The sequence below is a fragment of the Podarcis raffonei genome, chromosome 6, assembly GCF_027172205.1.
Source record: "Podarcis raffonei isolate rPodRaf1 chromosome 6, rPodRaf1.pri, whole genome shotgun sequence".
Classification (NCBI taxonomy): Eukaryota; Metazoa; Chordata; class Lepidosauria; order Squamata; family Lacertidae; genus Podarcis; species Podarcis raffonei.
In genome coordinates, this window is record NC_070607.1 from 63,249,441 (window position 1) to 63,269,273 (window position 19,833).

General features: G+C 42.2%; 1 protein-coding gene and 1 long non-coding RNA gene across 6 annotated transcripts in view; one reads left to right on the plus strand and one right to left on the minus strand.

The window, feature by feature from the left end:
• The window catches only part of KCND3 (potassium voltage-gated channel subfamily D member 3), a 264,846-nt gene that overhangs the window by 164,943 nt on the left and 80,070 nt on the right, over positions 1–19,833 (minus strand). The window lies entirely within an intron of this gene.
• Positions 3,224–19,698, plus strand: LOC128416177 (uncharacterized). The gene is made up of 4 exons (XR_008331163.1): positions 3,224–3,508; positions 10,372–10,550; positions 16,938–17,036; positions 19,614–19,698. It is a non-coding gene; the product is annotated as an uncharacterized LOC128416177 (long non-coding RNA).

Consider the following 19,833-nt stretch of genomic DNA (forward strand, 5'->3'; position numbering starts at 1 on the left):
CATGTTTCAGTGCCTCTGACTTGCAACAAAAGACATGTGTCCCGATTTTCGTCAGTGGGATGTTGGCAAATGTGGCATAGATTTATATCTATTTGTATTCAAATTGTTCTGGAGCCCTGTATGATTGGCATTACAAAACGAAGGGGAAATCCCTGGGCATATTGGCTTTCCCTCATAGGCCTCCATTCTTCATGGATGGATGTTGGGGTATGTGTGTGCCAGCACTGTGGCACAATCTCAAGGCCAGAGCCTATGATGAACTTTGCAGGCCTGCACTATGTGTGATTCCCCTTCACAAAATGCAATTGTGAAGGGGTTTCATTGACATACAGAGAGAGTTATTCATCCTTCTCTGTATCACACATATAGTCCAATCCTCAAATCACCTGCTGGGGTGATTTCTTATGGAGGAGATTCATTGTGGTTAATGAATGGCAGATGCAAGAGTGAAACACTGGAGGATTGGGGCCTTTGTCCTTACAATATGCAACTGCTTTTAAGCCACACACAGAAAATGTGTTGATTGATTTTTTTGATGGTCAATATTTCACCCAACACCTTTACTGAGCTGAAAGGGTTGTTAGGTCACTAGAGCCCATTCTTCTTTGAAGGGAAACAGCTATTGTGTAATTAATAATTTTTTAAAGAAGGCTAGATTCAAAGTCAATAAAACAATCCGAAGAGCAGCATGTTATAAAAACTTTGCCAAATTAACTGATGCCTAGAATTGGGGGCCTACAGGGGAATCATCTCTGCTAATTATTTCCATATTCATCAATGCTATTAATTAAAAAGAAAAGAAAGAGTAATGAAGGATGTTTGTTTATTCCTCACCCACAACAAATAAAATAATGTTTTGATAAGCCATATTAATAGTATCCTCGTTTTATGTGTCTCTGTCTATAGAGTTACATAGCTTTGACATTTTTACCCTGCCTTAAATAATGCTTTCTGGCTTTTGTGGAGGAGCAGGGGCTTTTTAAGGAAATCACTATCTCTAGAAAACTGATTCTAGATATAAACCAGATGTAGTTCAGGTTTAAGTCCAAGCCACTTGGGATTATACCACAATATAAAATGCTGTGTGAACAGATCGCAGACATGAAAGGTTGGAAAGGGTATTTTCTGTGGGGATACAAGGTGAAAGGTGCTCTGGATGAGCCTGGCACGGAAACTCTCCTTCTGCAAAGATTCATTATATGCTTTTATTAGGCTTTTCCTGCATTGGGTAAGCCGAAAATGAAGCCCAGAGGTGCTCCAGAAATAGCAAGTATATTGGGAGTTCTGCTTAACGAGGTGAACAAGGGAAAGAAAAATGTACTTTTTGGTTGAGCTTGGCGGTGACTGTTAGGTACTGATCAGAAGCCTGAGCTTGTGGTTGAGAATGCCTGTCTCAACCTACTCCAGTGATTTATTACCTGTGTGGTGAGATGTGTGGTGCACACAAGACACAAACCCCATCCACAATGGTTTGTCCATTCTTTTCAATGGACGAAGCAGATGCACATGCAAACTTCTTTTTACTTCATCAGGTTACTTTAAGTAAGTTTTCTGATTTTAGCTTTAACTGTTTTTTAAAATTGTACCTTTTGAACCTTATTGTAGACCACTTCAAAGCTACAATGTTAAGTGGTATATTAATTATAGGGGAAAGACACCACGGATTTGGACCAGGCACACCATGATGCATTTAAAATGGCATTTAAAATATATTCCTACCTCCTCCCAATAATTTTGTTGTTGTCGTCATAATAATAGTAACAACAACAACAACAACAACAACAACAACAACAATAATAATAAATAATAATATTATAATAATAATAATTTTATTGTCATCCTTTTTGAGTGAATGGAAATGTCCTAAGGTAAATGTCAGAATTTAGGATTGAATTTAGGATTGCAGTGGCAGAGATGTGTCCTAGGGCAGGAAAAGACAGCAAGCTGGAGCAGAGGGTCAGAGAGCTTCGGCTGATTTCTGTTTGAATCCAAGGCTGTGCTATGGAGGAAGCAAGACCCTCTTGGAGTGTAATGCTGGGAACCCCTCCATCATAGGTTCAGGTTGTATATATGTGTAAACAAACCATATATTGTAAAGATTCTGTTGTGCCTCATTTGCCAAAGGAAATACGAACCCTGGGTAGCTGCACCCGGAACCCCTGGAATCTTGCACCACTCAGCGATTGGGGTGGCACAGATTTGAAGAATAAATGACATAAGAATAAATTGCTTCAGAAATGCTAGCTATCTTTTAATGTGGGAGGTCAGTTTGGTTATTATAAAAATATAGTTGAAAGAAATTAATTTCCTTGATTCGCTAATATTTATTAATGGCCTCCAAAAGCCAGATCTTATTCCCAGAGCTAGATGTGAACCGGCCTGAGACCTCCAGGTATAGGGCGGTATATTTATTGAATGAATGAATGACCAGGCTCAAGGTCTGCTTAATCCTACAATAGTACGCTATGTTTTATTTGGCTTTCAGAGGAAAGGAAAAGCAAGCTCTTGGTGGTTGTTTTCAAACGGTCAGGCTGTAGCAGCAATTTGACGATTCAGACAAAATGTCAATGCTTCCTTCCAACTGGGAAGTGGATGTAATGTTAGCTTCCAATGGGGCAGGCTCAACCCACAGAGAGACAAAAGAGGCAGCCTTGTTTTTCATTCAGTGTATAATCAAGAGCACAAGGCATATTACCTGGGCGGGACATGACATATTCTGCAGACAACCAAGCAGCAAGCAAGGATATTTTTTGTTGGTTGGTGGTTCAATGAGGAGACAGCAAGCAAGGATATTTTTTGTTTGGTTGGTGGTTCAATGAGGAGACAGCAAATAGTCTGACCTGCAAAATAACCAGGCCAAGAGAAAAGCTCTACCCAGCAACAAGAACAGGAAGAACGACAGGAAGCCAATCCGGCTGAAAAGTGCTTAACCTCTTCAGAATATGCAACATTTCCTCCCCCTGAATCCTCCATCTGAGAGACCCTTCCCTAAGAGATAATCCAATGATGCCCTTTGCAGCGATTATTACCCAAAAATTTCCTGAAACTCTGTTTTTGTCTTAGAAAAGGAAAGGATGAGTGTCCAAGGGATTTTAAAGAAATTTGAGAGTGGGTTGTGGATGAAGGAGGGAATTGTGGTTTATTTTGAGACTTTTGTCTTTATTTTTCTTTGTGTTTGTTTTATGTACCGAAATAAAAGTGTGAACAAAAAGTAAAAATAAAACAAGCTCTAGGAGAGAGCTTGAAAGCATCTATTATTGCCATGGTGTTTCAGAAGACAATAGTATCTTCTCATTGCATAAAAGTTTATCATTGTTTAATAATATCCCCTCTTCTCCTTCTCCTCCCCTCCCCTCCCTTTCTCACAATAATACAGGCAGCGACCATTTTACAAGCATCCAGTTGACACACAATTAGATTAAAGAACCATTAGAAGGGAGAACAGGAGGGGCCTTGAAGGTACCCATCAACAGTTTGTCATAGTCTTCCTATGATGAGGTGTATAATGGTGAGAAGGATTATATTTCTATTTAAACTATAGTAGTTATTTCTAATTTTACATTGGTATGTAAATTTAGATATTGTGATATTACAATTTTACATATTACTCCTAAGCAAACTGTATGCAAATTAATGCCTTACTAGGTGATTCATTTTAGCTTTTTTGGCATCAGTAGACTACCCTACTAACTGTGCACCATTACTGTGAGCCCTGAGCCTCAAAATAATAATAATAATAATAATAATAATAATAATAATAATAATAATAATAATAATAATATCTTTATTGTCATTGCCCCCTCTCGGGGACAACGAAATTACTTGACTGCTCCATAAAAACACTAATTAAACAATACAGTATAGTACAGCAAGGAAGATTAGATGACTTTCAAAGTCCAGGCTTCCCATTCAGGGCCGAGATCGCTCTGAAGAAGAAGCTGTTCTTAAGACAGCTTGTTCTTGTCTTCATCGTCCTGTATCTCCATCCCGACGGCAGGAGCTCGAAGAGACAGTGACCAGGATGCGATGGATCTTTTACTACGTCCAGTGCCTTCCTATGGCACCTTGTGGCATAAATCTGCTCTAAGGTGGAGAGTGGGCAGCCAACAATGCTCTCTGCTGCCTTAACAACTCTGCACAACCCCATCCTGTCCTGGGTAGTACAGCTTCCGTACCACACACATAAGCCATAAGTGAGCACGCTCTCAATGGCACAGTGATAGAAGGCAAGCAGCAGTTTCTGCGGAAGATGGTTTTTCCTTAGAATTCTCAAAAAGTACAGTCTCTGCTGCACCTTCTTCACAAGCCCCCTTGTGTTGACACTCCAGGACAGATCCTCTTGTAATTCAGTGCCCAAAAATCTGAACGTTGTTACCCTCTCCACACAGACCCCATCAATCAAAAGTGGCTGGACATTGCTCTTCTGTCTCCTGAAGTCCACCACAAGCTCCTTTGTCTTCCTTGTATTTATGAGCAAGTTGTTAGCTCTGCACCACTCTGTCAGCCGCTCCACCTCATCTCTATAATCCGTTTCACCCTCCCTTTCAGGGATGAGCCCAATCATGGTTGTGTCATCTGCAAATTTGACAACCCTATTACTAGGGTGAGTAGCGACACAATTGTACGTGTAGAGAATATAAAGGAGCGGACTGAGCACGCATCCCTGAGGTGTTCCTGTGTTAGTCTTAAGCATATTAGAGGTATAAGGGCCCAACCGAACCCTCTGGGGGCAGTCCAATATCCACCCACAAAGTGATAACGGAAGCCCCAGATCTTCCAGTTTAGACATCAGACGTTGTGGTAGAATGGTATTAAATGCCGAGCTGAAATCTAAAAAAAGCAGTCTGGCATAACCCCCCCGCTGCTCCAAATGTGCAAGGACGGCATGGAGGGCAATCGCCACAGCGTCCTCTGTCGATCTTTTCGTTTTATAAGCAAATTGGAATGTGTCCAGTCCCTCTGGTAGGCAGGCAATGACATAATTTCGTACCAGCTTTTCAAAGCACTTCATGATTATAGGTGTGAGTGCTACTGGATGAAAGTCATTCAGATCTTCAGGGTTAGTTTTTTTTGCTATTGGAACGATAATAGAGGACTTTAGGCAGGATGTAACAATAGCCTGGGCTAGGGATCGATTTAAAATCCCAGTGAAAACTCCTGTTAGTTGATCTGCACAGTCTCTCAATACCCTTCCAGCTACCCCATCTGGCCCTGTGGCCTTCCTTGGGTTGATTCCCTTCAACACCTTCCTCATCTCTTCTTTTTCCACAGAGACTACTACATTCCTTTGTACTGATGATGGTAATGGTGGTGATGATGGCAAAGCCTTCACAGGGAGTGGTGGTGGTGGTGGTAAAGCCTCAGCAGGTGTTGCTGCAGATGTTACTTCAAAACGGGCAAAAAAGGCATTCAAATCCTCTGCGAGGGATGCCCCTCCCTCGTCTGCCAGGGAATCCTTGGATTTATACCCTGTTAATTCTTGTACACCTTGCCACACCTGCCTGGTGTTGTTACTTTGTAGATGATTCTCCAGCCGCTGTCTATAGGCCTCCTTTGCTACATGGATACCTCTCTTTAGATCCGCTCTAGCTAAGCTGTACAGCGACTTATTTCCACTTCTGAAAGCAGTATTTCTTGCCTTTAGCAACCCCTGGACCTCCCTTGTCATCCAGGGCTTCCTGTTTGGGTAGATCTTTATCCAGCGCCTCTGTGTTACATTGTCAGTGCAGAACCTAATATAGTCCAACACTTGCTCAATATGAGTCTCTACATCCTGTTGGGCGAATACCTCCCAATCGGTGTCATGAAAACAGTCTTGTAGTTGTTGGGATGCTTCAGCTGGCCATATTGTAATATCCCTCTTTATAGCTGGAGTCCGTTTCCTCAATGGAATATATTCAGGAGTCAGGAGCAGGGACACATGATCAGATTGGCCTAGATGTGCCAATGGTTTGGCCTTATAGGCCTGTTTGACATTTGTATACAGCCTGTCCAGAGTCTTTTCTCCCCTGGTTGCACACTTTATGTGTTGATAGAATTTAGGTAGGACCACTTTCAAATCTGCCTGGTTGAAATCCCCGCATACAAGAAATGCAGCCTCGGGATACTTGCCTTGTTGCCTGCTAATGGCATCATGCAGAAGACCCATTGCCTCATTGATGTTCGCATCAGGTGCAATGTATACTATAGTTATCAGTACTGCTGTAAATTCTCGGGGGATATATATAGGTCTGCATTTAAGCGTCATATAATAAGAGGCCAGCACTGCAAAAGGCTCTGTTGCTGTTTTTGCTGGGAGTCATAGAATTGTAGAGTTGGAAGGGAGCCCAAGGATCATCCCCTGCATTGCAGGAATCTTTTGCCGAACATGGGGATCAAATCCACAACCCTGAGATTAAGAATCTCATGCTCTACCAACTGAACTAGAAGGTTAAAGAGTCCTTTGTCCACACCTTGGTTTACACTGGAGTGAAACTGCTCAGGCCTTGTTAAACTCAAATGATGGCACCATGATTAGTTGCCAATAGGAGTTATATGTTGTTTTGTGACCACAGGCCTCCACTACACCAATGCCACAGACTGCACAGAAAGCTGCCCTGGAAGGATGTTGTCAATTGAGTCTTGCAGATTGAAATTTGATATGGCGTGCGGCAAGCAATAGGGTTCAGCATTCCCACTAATCCTTGAAATGTTTAACAACAGGGATTGGATGCCTTTTGAGTTTCAAACTGTGTTTGTCACATAAACGCAGCACAGGAATTTCCTTCAGAAGGGTGTTTAAAATATTCATGAAATAAAAATGAAGATTTCAGTCCTCAAGTCTCAGCCTGGGCAATGATGCAGTCACAGACATTACGGAGCACTCAGTTGCATGGTAATGTGCCATTTGATACAAAAGTTGAGGGGCCTGCTGTGCAGTAATGTCAGACAATTCTTTTAAATCATGAACAGAAAAGAGAAGAGAGGGTGGCTAAGGTCCTTTGCGATTGGGCACTATATTTAGATTAAGTCAAGCAGCCACTTTGACTTGTCAGCTGAATGTTTTCCATACAATCAGGTGATATGTCGGGGTGGTTTCAGGTGAACAACTGAGATGGTCACTGCGGTGGAGAAATCAGCATAAGGTGATCTTTTTGGAATGGAGACCATTTATCTGAGTGTTCTGAAAAACACTTTATTCCTCCTGTGAATGCCTTGGAAATTTGCAGGCAAGCAGCTGTGCTTTGCCAAAGACAAAACAGTTTACTGTGGAATCTCCACACTGGATGGTATTCAACTCCCTTTTACTAAGAGTAGACCCATCAAAATTTGAAAACCGAACTTAATCATGGCCATTAATTCCAGTGGGCCTACTCTGAGTAAAAGTTAGTTAAACACAATCCATTGTTTCGTAAACTATCCCTTGACACAACAGCACAGTTCAGATATTTTACCCTGCAGTAACATCCTTTGCATGGTAAGGGCTGGATCTGGACCTCATAAGAACCAAGAAGCCTACTGGATCTGGTCCATAGCTGTCAACTTTTCCCTTTTCTTGGAATAAGGGAATTTCCCTTAAAAAAAGGGAAAAGTTGACAGCTATGATCTGGTCAAAGGCCCATCTAGTTCACAATTCTATTCTCACAGTGATGATCCAGATGCCTCTGGGAAGCCAACAAGCAGGACATGAGTACAATAGCACTTCTCTCCCTCGTGTTCCAGAAGTTCTTCCTCACGGAAGCAGAGACTACAGTCCAAGAAGCCAAACCTTTCCTGCTGACACCACCTGCACAGCCAATGATTTACTTCCAGTATTTTCTTCTCTCTTCCTGGGCCACAACCTTCAACAGGAAGGAGTGATGAAGGAGACAAAGGTCTCCCTGCTCACTTTCCTTGAATCATGCATATATTTTATGCTTCTTTCATGTCCCCTTTCTAAGTCATCATTGTCTCTTGATCCTGCGTGTATCATGGAGCTCACACAATATCTTTTTTGGAAATCTAAATGATTCTAGGTAGGATGGAGAAATGTCAGGGTAATCCCCCCTCCTTCTACTGAGCCTGCCACTGTTGTCCACAAAGTCACCTATGTGCAAACATGTGTTGGCAGGCTGTGGAAATGGCTGTCACATTCAGTTATTGGTACTTTTAGAATTAAGTGATTTGGGCAGTTCTAGCTCGGGTTGACTATGTCTATAGATGAAAACAAAAGTGATTGTTCAAGTGAGACGCTAACAGATGAGATGAAATCAGTATAGCACGAGAGTAAGTGAACCAGTTGCATATTTGTCAACACATTCCAAATGAGAGCTACTTCCTAGCAGATTCACACTTTTCTCCTTTAGTGCAGTGAAGACTTTCCCATGCAGAAACTGATTTTGGGGCATTCACACCTGAACCTGTGTGTGTGGTCCAAGAGTACTACTTCAACCTCCGGCCCCACACACTTCATGAACAAGAACAGGGGTCAGCAAACTTTTTCAGCAGGGGGCCGGTCCACTGTCCCTCAGACCTTGTGGGGGGCCGGACTATATTTTGAAAGGAAGAAAAAAAAAACCAGGCAGGCCCCACAAATAACCCAGAGATGCATTTTGAATAAAAGGACACATTCTACTCATGTAAAAACACACTGATTCCCAGACCGTCCACGGGCCGGATTTAGAAGGCATTTGGGCCACATCTGGCCCCCAGGCCTTAGTTTGCCTACCCATGAGCAAGATCTTAATGTATGGTGCAGAGTGCATACATTAATTAATATATGTCACAAAGTTCTGTGGGTGGCTTACAGAAAATATGAAATGCAACTCAATACAGGGAAATGCACCGCAGTACAATAAAATATAAAAATGAAATGATTTTTTTTTTTTTACTGCTGTAATTCAACTTCGACTCTAACCCTGTGGGGAACTCTCTTGCACACCTAAACCCTGCAGAAAGCAGGACTGTATTCACTGCACATCAGCTGATGCATGGGAATTCAATCCTGCTTGATCACTGTCTCCCCACTCCACCCCATCTGTCAAAGTTGGCTTGCGGGGTGGGGGAACATAAAGATCTAGCCTGCTACATCACAAAGCTTCCCCATCACTGCTGTAATCTGGGACAGAGCGTTTCTGAACATCTGCAGAGTTCATCTCACTCTTGCATAAACATTACCAGAGCCAATACTTCCAGGGTGGGAAATAAGTGATTCTAGTCAGGCATACACCTCTTAGGTTGCTTTATGCTGTGAAGTGGTCTATAAATTTCTTTAAGTAATAATGAAATACATACTGCCGGTTTTAGAAATTAAGCAATGGACTTAAGATCTATAGTTCACCAGAAAGTCCTCTAGTGAATTAAAATGGTATTTTCTCAACCTATTTTAAGTTCTCTATATTACCATTCCTCCTCCCTGCTCTCCACCTCAACTGAAAACTGAGCTCTGTAGGTCACAAGCCATGAAATGGTGCTGAGGTGGTCTGAAATGCCGTTAAGACTGAAGACTTAGAATACCCAACATTCAGGCTAGCAGCCCATCTGCATAATTAACATCCATTCGGCCCCTCTGCCAAGCAAAGGGAAGTCAGTGGTGTGCACAGTGATGACGGGATGCAGTTTGCATCCTGTCCAAACAAGACACAAACTGTGTTCAATTGTCTGGTCCTGCTTATTACCTTGATGGAATTCACCACATTGACCCCAGCAAGTAAGTGTACCATTTACACCCTCCACTGAACACTGTCATTTTACCCAGCTGTGTGAAGTACCTCTAGACATTATACCAAATTCCCTGGTTTTCTTTCATTCCCCCTGGTATTAAGGCTTTTTACCCCCTTTGACAAACAGCAGCTTTATACAAAGCAACATTCATCCCAGGTTTTTCAGCCTCCTACCTGTGGTGATGGAAATTGATGAAGCACTACCTGAATATTAGTAATGCACATAATCTAATGGCTAAATATAGAACTGACAAAGGCCCTCCCTTAGATAGCAGCAGCATGGGGAAAAATCAATGTCATTCCTGATACAGTTGCCTGACAGACATCTTCAAGAAGAGTTTTATCTTTACTTGTCACTGATTCACAGATATGCCTTGGCATCGGATTATAGAGTGCTTTTATTCTGTTGGTTTTTTTTGCAGGTAGGGGCACATTTTAAGATTGATTTCTCTTGTGTCTCTATACTTTTAGGACTGTTCTATATGTTGGAACAGATTTCCATTTTTCCACTGCAGGCTGAGTGCATCTTTTCCATAATGTTCATGTGTCTGGAAAAGGATACATATAATCCTCAGATAATCACGGTTCCTAGGAGTGTGCACTGACTATTTTTAGGCACAAAAATGTGTTCTGTGACAGAAAAGAGGTAGTTGACCCAGAATGGACCCATGTTTTGCTTTAACTTATGCAGGACTAGCAGAGAGCACACGTTTGTTCATGGAGAGTCATATTCTGGCCCACCATCTTGATTCAAAATGGCACCCGGCATCGAAATAGCAACCATCCAGATGCCAATGGGATCTTGAAAGCAGGGATCCAAGTGCAACAGTGCTCTGCCCACTTGTAATTACCAGCAACTTCTACTCAGAGGTAAGTAGAAGCAAGAACATCAGGCTGTTGCTCTCCAACGCATGCTTTCAGGTTTTCCATTGGCATTTGGATGGCCAATGTGAGAACAGAATGCTGGTCCATTGGCCCGATGCAGCAGGCTGTTCTTAGGTGAAGTGGGAAGCCTCTTGTAGTTGTGGTGGTATCCTGTGCAATTTAGAAACTTGGAAAATTGGGGATCTATAAGGCATGGGTACAGCAGCTATACTGCATCAGACAGATGCCTTGGCTTGCGGTGGGGGGGGGGGAGGTGATGATGAGGTGAGGCCAGTGTGCTCATACTTGCTGTCTACCTCATGTATTTTCTCTGCCCATTTAGAGAAGAGGGCTAAGGAGAACAGTTTAGGCAACTGTGTGATATAGGCATATTTCATGGGAACTGGGAGGGAAAGTGTTAGGGATGGATTGCCAGGGATGGATTGCTGAAGGATAGGACTGGATTGTAACTCATCTTGATCACTTGCTTGGAAAAGGCCTTCCTAGATGTAGTCTGCCTGCAATGTAAACCCCATTTTTTTGCCAGGAAAGACACTTCATGTATTCATGTTTTCCATGCCCCTCAGTAAACCCTCAATATAGCCTAAAGTGGGCTGCTTGTAAAACTGGAGATTGTCTTTGGCTTGTATATGTTTTGGCAGAGGGAATCATTTCAATATGAAGCAGCCTCAGAATCCTTTTGGCATTTCTGAAAGAATGGGGCAGGATGAATAATTCACTTGAGAAGCAGTTGACATTATGCTGGAGCTTCAGCAAAGTTTATTTAAACATTTTTTTAAAATGAGATGAATCAGTAAGTGTTCATCTGAGCTCGTCGTGCTTCAGAATAAATGACTGATTGAAAGTGATTTTTCAAAAAGGAAAAGGAAAGGTTATTTTTATTATTAAAAGATCACAGGGCAGTTCTCTCCAAACAGATCTTCCCAAACGGTTCCTAAATCAAGGTTTTAAGAACAACATAAACAAGAAGGGAAGACTTATGCAGGAGTTACACTGCTACAAAGTGGTTTGCAAATAGAAGGATTAAAAAGCAGGCCAAGAAAATGGGAGTGGTAGTCAGCAGTCACCTTCTGTGCATAGGCAATTAAGAGTACATCCCTCATAATTGTTTATTGATATATATATATTTAAAAAAATCATTTTTTTGCTTTTAAGTCATTTTAAGTCATCTTTTAACACCAGAAATTGTTCTGTGTCTGTTGGGCATTGAATGTCCTTTCTTGCGCCAGCAGCTGATTCTACTAATGGCCCAGTCCAAATCTCCTGTTCCAGAACTGTATGAGACAAGATAATTTATGACAGATTACAAAGTCTAGGTGCACTACCTGCTTCTGATGTTACTTTCCAGAATGATAAAATCACCAGGATGTTAATATTAAATGCTGTATGCTTTTCTCACCCTCATATGATATAAGCTGACATTTACTATAGATGGCTGCTATAGGTACTTGTATCTACTCATAACACTGTATTGCTGCCTCAGAGCAAGCACATGTGCTTCAGTGCTAGAACTAAAATGCTTGCTGCAAGGGTGAACTGGTTTTAAGAAAGCACTGGCTTATTCTTCTCACATGAGGACCAAGTCAGACATTCAGCATTCAAATCTGATCTCCCAGCTATTGGACCAATTGAATGGCCCATAAATACTCCTTTGGCAGAATTATGCACATGGCCAATGCTGAAAGCATTGATAATAATTAATGCAACCACATTGGACATCAAAGGGAAGATGATAACAGAAGGAATTTGTCTCAAGTTGTAAAATCAGACAAGGCATCAAAGTACAGAGTATGCTGATTTATCGCTCAGAAATGAACAAGGTGTGCTCAGTGTCCATTTTAAAGAAAGGGGTTGTGGGTGTTTTCTAAGTTCTGAAAGAGAGTGGCTTTTATTTTATGAATTTGAAATTGGGCAGGTAATTAGCACCCTAAATGAAATGTGGACATGCATTGTGCCTGTCGCTCTTTCCACAGCTGGAAATAAAGCAACTTTTCCTCTTTCCTTCTCAGAATCAAAAGCTACTCAATTACAGTTAGTAATATGAAAAAGGCTTCAGGAGAAAGGCTTGAGGCTATGAAGCCCCCAAATGGCTTCCCCTTAATGATTCCATTATTAAGTTTTTCTATTTTTAGCTGAATTCCCAGGTACCCTCTACCTGCACCCCCCGTCCTTAATTCTCTTAGCTGTTCAACAGTTTCTTACCACAAAAGAAGATGGCTTTGTGTTATGTTGCTATGGCAACCCCTGCTGTCACCCTACAAAGTATAGGGAGGGAAGTGGATCAGAGAGGGAAGAAAATCAAAGCTAGAAATAATGATTTTCAGCATATTCTACACAATATGCATATTGTGACACCACATCCAGAAAGCTTGTGTTTTAGGAGAATGGAAACTGAAGGATGTTGAGAAGAGTGAGAAGAGAGTCATGTCTTAGTTCACTTCCTTTCCCAATGGAATTTTGTTTTCTTCTGCAATCTTGGTAGGGATGACACAGTCATCCAATAGGTATGATAGCCACCATGAGTATTGTGCTTTCAAAGGTGTGGACAGTTATTCTGAACACAGGGAAGACCATAGCTCTGTGGTTGAGTATCTGCTTTGCATGCAGTAGGTTCTAGGTTGAATCCCCAGCATATTCGGGTCGGGCTGGCAGAGATATCTGCCTGAAACTCTGGACAGCTGCCCCAAACCTGGTGTTGTCTGTGTTGACAATACTGGGCTAGATGAGCCATTGTCTACTTCAGTACCATATGAAACATGGTACTGCTATGATGCCTTATGTCTGATCCTATCAAATTTACCATTCATTGGGGTGTGGGAAGAGAGAAGTGGTCAGCAGCTACACGAGTCTTGTGCAAGCTCATCAGAAGGGGGAAATCATAGAATGTGGACACTCTTCTGCCATCTCATGAAGGTTTAAGTATCATTATGGAATGTACATTCCATTTTGGATCCAAATAGGCAACCCAGTGAAAGGGGTTTTCCCATGAAAAATAAATTGAAAAATCTGAGAAAATTGCAACAGGGTGGGGATGCCCTTGCAGAGATCACCAGCCACTTTGTGGCCCTGGACACTTTTGCAAGCCAGGGAAACTGTTGCAGTCTCCCCACCCAACACAAAACACCACAACCTAGTTTGTTATCTGTAAGTTTCAAAACCTGTTTGAGTGAGATGAGGAGTGGTGAAGGGGACCTTGTGTGTGTGCCAAGGAAGGTATTCTCAGGGCAGATGGGAATAAGCACCATGTCTGTAGAATAAGATAATATATATATATTTAATGTAAAAAAAACCTGTAACTGCCCCTGACTATAAAATATTCTTAAAAACAAACAAACAAACAAACAAACAAACAAAAATATATTATTTATACCCCACCCATCTGGCTGGGTTTCCCCAGCTACTCTGGGGCGGGTTCCAACAGAACACTAAAATACAATAACCTATTAAACATTAAAAGCTTCCCTAAAAGTTCCTGCGGTAACCAGTGCCAGACCTGGTGCAGCCCATCATGGCCACATCAACCCACATGATAATAAAATGAACATGTGTAACCTGGACTACTGGGGAGTGGGTGGGGCTGTGGTCTAAACCACTGAGCCTCTTGGGCTTGCTGATTGGAAGGTTGATGGTTCAAATCCATGTAACGGGGTGAGCTCCCATTGCACTTTCTCAGCTCCTGTCAATATAGCAGCTTGAAAGCATGCTAGTGCAAGTATATAAACAGGTCGTGCTGTGGCAAGAAGGTAAACGGTGTTTCCATGTGCTATGGTTTCCATTACGGTGTCCTGTTGTGCCAGAAGCTGTTTAGTCATGCTGGCCACATGACCCGGAAAGCTGTCTGTGGACAAATGCCGGCTCCCTCGGCCTGAAAGCGAGATGAGTGCCGCACCCCATAGTCACCTTTGACTGAACTGTCCAGGGGTTCTTTACCTTTACCTGGACTAGGGATGAGTGAATCTGTCAATTTAAGCTTCTCTCAGTTTCTCATTTTTCCACACTCCAGGTTAGTCATTACATTTCCAAATTAGTTTTCCTTAGCCCTACCTGGAGGCACCATGGGTTGGACCTGCCAACTTCTGCTTGATCACTGAGCTGTAGCGCTGAGAGTTTCTGAATACCTATGATGTTCAGGCACTTTTTTGTGCAAAGTTGTTATAGTGAGGTTGCTTTTCTAGCTTTCTCCTGAACTTTGTTCACTCCTATTTATTTAATCCCATAGTTGGAAAATTAGAACAGTTCATGAAGAGGAAATTTGTGGCCTGGAGAAATCATCCAAAATCCAGTTCCTGAGAAGTCAGTGTTGATATGTTGACACATTTGTATCAATTAGCTGTAGGGTCAGGGGGGAGAGCTTGGCAAGTGGAAGAGAGATGCTGATCCCTACATCTCTATAGCACTGACTGACAGCTGGAAAATCATCCTAAGAAAATGACAGACAACTTGTTCAGTACTGAAAACTACACTGAATTTCCACCCTGCATAAAGATGGCTAGAAAACTAGTGTATCAACAAGGAGAGTACGAACACATGTTCAAGACGTTCTCTTGCACACTGACTATATCAATGTTGTCTAGCAATTGGTGTTCAGAGGCATATTGACAGTGGAGACAGAAGACAGTCATCATGACTAGCAACTGCTGATAGCCTTATTCTCCATGAATTTGTCTGATCCTCTTTGGTAGCCATCCAAATTGGTAGCCATCACTGCCTCCTGTAGGAGCGAGTTCCAGAGTTTAACTATGCCTTGCATGAAGAAATAAGCTGCACTGAATCTTCCAAAAGCTCCCTTGGATGTCCATGACTTCTACTGTTGAGGGAGAAAATTTTTTCTATAACCACTTTCTCCATGCTTAAAATGCATCTGAAGCTCAACTGGGAGGAGGCCCATCTGATCTCAGCTGGGATGGAGTTTCACAGGACTGGGCCCACAATACTTAATTCATGACTCTTGGCAGATGACAGCTCTGCATCTGAGCCATGGGAGACCACTAACAGAGATTTCCACCAAAGATCTCAAGGACTGGGCAGGGAGATACAGAATCAGGCTGTCCTTAACATATTCTGGACCAAAGTTGTTAAGGGCCTTTTAAATGAATTAACCCTGGCCCAGTAACATATGGGCAGCCAATGTAAGTGTCTCTGGCACATTTGTAATATTTGGCACATGTGTTCATCAAATGCCATGTGCACAGCCCTGAAGTATTCTGGGCTTTTTTGTTTCATCATGTAGCAGTCTCTGCATAGATCCTCTTCCATCCATTCTTACATATGTTGGTTTGTTGCCAAGAATAGTTCCCAAATAAGATAGGTCTGGGTGCACCTATTTTATTTTATTTTATTTTATTTTATTTTATTTTATTTTATTTATTTTATTTTATTATTTTATTTTATTTTATTTTAGAATTTTGAAGTGAATTCATCTGGCTGACTGAACCTTGAAGTCAGGAGCATGGAGACCAAAGTCCAGACTACAGGAAAGAGGGCTCCCTTACAGCTGAAATCTAGTGAAGCTTGCTGTAAGTAGGAATAAGAAATCTTATTGTGTGGACTTTAAGTATGGCGACTGACTGCCTTCCTTTCTCAGAGAGAGAGCCAAAACTCCAGCAGTGCTGATGGCACAGACACACCGACCACCAGTTATGTAATTTATGACATCTTTTTTTGTATTTTCTCTCCCCCTCCCCACCTTCCTTCGTGCTTCTGAAGTGATGATGTTTCCTCTTCACTGGGTTTGCGTGTCCCTGCTGGGGACTTTAAATTGCATGTTCAGTGATAGGACTTGACTGCTCTTTAATGCTTCCTGCAAATCTTATTAACCGTATGGTAATAAATGGAGGAGGTGCACAATTAACTGGGTGGCTCATAATCTGCACTTTGCATCCTGTTAAGTATGCAAAGAGCAGGTAGGTGTTGCAGTTCCAAAAGAGAGAGAGAGAAATTATTTAAAGGTATGTACCAGTATTGCTCAAGAAAGAAAGAAAAAGTGTGGAACTTGCTTTTAAGGTTGATTTTGTATACCTGACTTTCTAATTGCCTTAAATCTGTTTTTATAGTTTAGATTACAGAACAAATTAGAAAATGTGTTGTATCTTGTTTACCCAGATAATGATGCAATTCTGTTCTCATCAAATCAGGCTTTATTTGCCCTCACAAGACAGTTTAAAATAGCCTTGAAATAACAACAACCAGCCTCTCCTTTGTTATTTTAGTGCTTCCTTCTTCAAATGTAAGCCGTTTTGGAGATGCAGAATTATTATGCCTTTCCAGTCCAAAGTGGGAGACATTTCTTGCTGCTAAAGTAGAGGAGTTGGAATCAGAAAACTCCACAGGTTCTGATCCCTAGTTGAAGCCAGCCACTTTCTTTCCTTTCAGAGCTTTCTATTTTGTGACCTGTGGGACTTGTCAATGGTCATGTGCATGACCAATTTGAAGAACGTTTTCCACATGTGTACTTCCACAGGATTGCTTGAGGTAACCCCCCCCCCAAACCTGCTATAGCATCATGGCTAAGAATTTAAGTTGGGAAGCCAAAATTCTAATCCCACTTGAACCATGAACTCACCAAGTGGCATTTGACAAATTGCCATCTTTCAGCATCTTCCTCACTCTGTAATATTGGTATTATAATGATGGATATACTCAAGGGTGCTTGCAGGAATTATTCCAGGGCTGGGGAAATATAAAACATGAAAGGGGAAACAGGCTAATTCGTCACACACGCAAATAAGTAGAATGGCACATTTTGCCAGATAGCTTGGATTTTACAAATGCCAGAAACTTAATTTTTTAAAAATTAAAAAGCTGGGTGTCCAGAGATTATGATTCATCAGAGGGTGGGTGCACACACCATGGATGCAATGCTGCTCACAAGTCACTACTCAGTAGCCTTACATAAACATAGTATTGAAGTACAAACTTCACTGTTTGTAGCCTAGCCTGCAACTCCTTGTTCCTTTCTTTGCTAAATCCTGCTGTAAGAGCTTCCTTCTCTTACATATAGATTCATGCTGGACATTATAGAGGGTTAAGAATCAAACAATGTAAGTGGAGCCTTGCTAGATCAGATCAATTTGTCTATCTAGGCCTGGGATATAGTCCTTCAGTCATTACTGGACTACAACTCCCATCATCCCTGGTTGGTTATGCTGGCTGGGGTTGGTGGGAATCCAACAGCATTAGGAGTTCCCCATCAATGATCTAGTCTAACATCCTGTTTGGGCAAATGTGGCGCTGTGGGTTAAACCACAGAGCCTAGGACTTGCCGATCAGAAGGTCGGCGGTTCGAATCCCCGTGATGGGGTGAGCTCCCGTTGCTCGGTTCCTGCTCCTGCCAACCTAGCAGTTCGAAAGCATGTCAAAGTGCAAGTAGATAAATAGGTACCGCTCCGGCGGGAAGGTAAACGGCGTTTCCGTGCGCTGCTCTGGTTCACCAGAAGCGGCTTAGTCATGCTGGCCGCATGACCCAGAAGCTGTACGCCGGCTTCCTCGGCCAATAAAGCAAGATGAGTGCCGCAACCCAGAGTCGGCCACGACTGGACCTAATGGTCAGGGGTCCCTTTACCTTTACCTATGCAACAAAAAGTATTGCTTTTCCCACAAACATCTATGTAATATTTGTTGGATTGGCAAGACAGCAGACGTAAGAAATGGCCCGTAGGGTGGGGCAGCTGACACTGGCATCACTGCAGCTTACCTAGGTGGGAATGGGGCAGTGAGGTGGGTTGGTGTGTGGGCTTTGCAAGTACACCAGTGAGATTGCTGGATTGTCTCTGCTAGTCCACCTGCACAGCCCAGACCCTGCTGCTGCTCCACCCCAGCCTTGTCCAGGTAAGCTGCAGAAACACTACAGTATGGAGGCAGCCACATGACTCTGCCACACCATAGACTGATAGTGAAAAAAACTGCTGCATCCAACTAAAGCTGTTCAGCATCAGGCCAGCAAAAGCAAACTCGCTTTTATTTTTGCAGGCATGTTGGTGCGTGGTTAAAATGCATGCTCAGAGCATTTCATCCTTTTCCAATCAGGGCTGGCCAGCTGTTTGTCTGTTTGTTTGCTCTAACATGTCAGGAGTGTAGAAGCAGCTGTAAAGCATGGAATGATGAGGGATGGGGAAAGAGAAATGTTAAGGGGGGTGAGCATGAAACCATTAAGTTTAGGATCTTGAATTACCTCTTTGCATGACTGATTACGTACAATGTAGAAGGGAGGAATCAGGTCATTATTAGGTATAAATCTGCTCCCCCTGAGGTGCTTCGTGTACACACATGCACAGGGCCGGATTTAGGCTTGATGAGGCCCTAAGCTACTGAAGGTAATGGGGCCCTTTATATGTCCAGCTGTCCTTTGTCAACAACAATTTGTTGCTTTTTTGTGCTGAATATATCCTATATGGTAATTTATGGACCTAATAGGTATCTAAAGCCCTTTGCACATAACAAAATATGTATTTTATCAAAGTAATTGTTGAACGGAAATACAATTAAGAAGACGTATATTAATAGTGAAATACAATTAAGAAGAAGTATATTTTTGGGGAGCCCCCAAGAGAGTGGGGCCCTCAGCTATAGCTTTGTTTAGCTTATACACAAACCTGGCACTGCACATGCAGCATGCCAATGGTTTCCTTTTTGCTTATCATCTCCTGATTCTCTTTTGCTGTTCAAGGGATCTGTGTAGGCATTCACCGTTCACTCAACATAATTCACCCACCTCCCACCCATGGACCCATCTGTCAGCTGTCATGGCACCTTTTCCAAATCCACACAGGCAGCCCTATCAGACTTGAAACACATATATCATATATGCCATAGGGAATCTCTGCTAAGTAAGCATTATGCATATAAGCAGGAACATAGGCAGGAACTGCCCTAGCAATTAACATTTTCAAGCACCTCTGCTGTAAGGATCTAAATTTAAACCCTGATATCATTATCCTTGGCACAGGGCCCAATCCGTTTTCATCTGACCTACCTACAATGCCTTTTTATTTTTTATGAATGAAAGCTATTTGCCAAATGGACCATTTTTGCTGTCGTTTTTTATTTCAGATATTGCAGTGATAAGTGCTATGATAATTCCTGGAGAGAAGCAGAGAGGACAAAGCAGATAAATGAATGAATGAATGAATGAATGGGTATCTGAATGAACATTGGCACTTGGGCATGCAACAAAAGTGTAGCTAGCTTTTTGATAGGCACGTGTGCCTCCATGTGTGGGGCAGGTAGAAAATAGGAGCTGCAATCTTGAAGGTTCTAAGAGCAAGTGAAA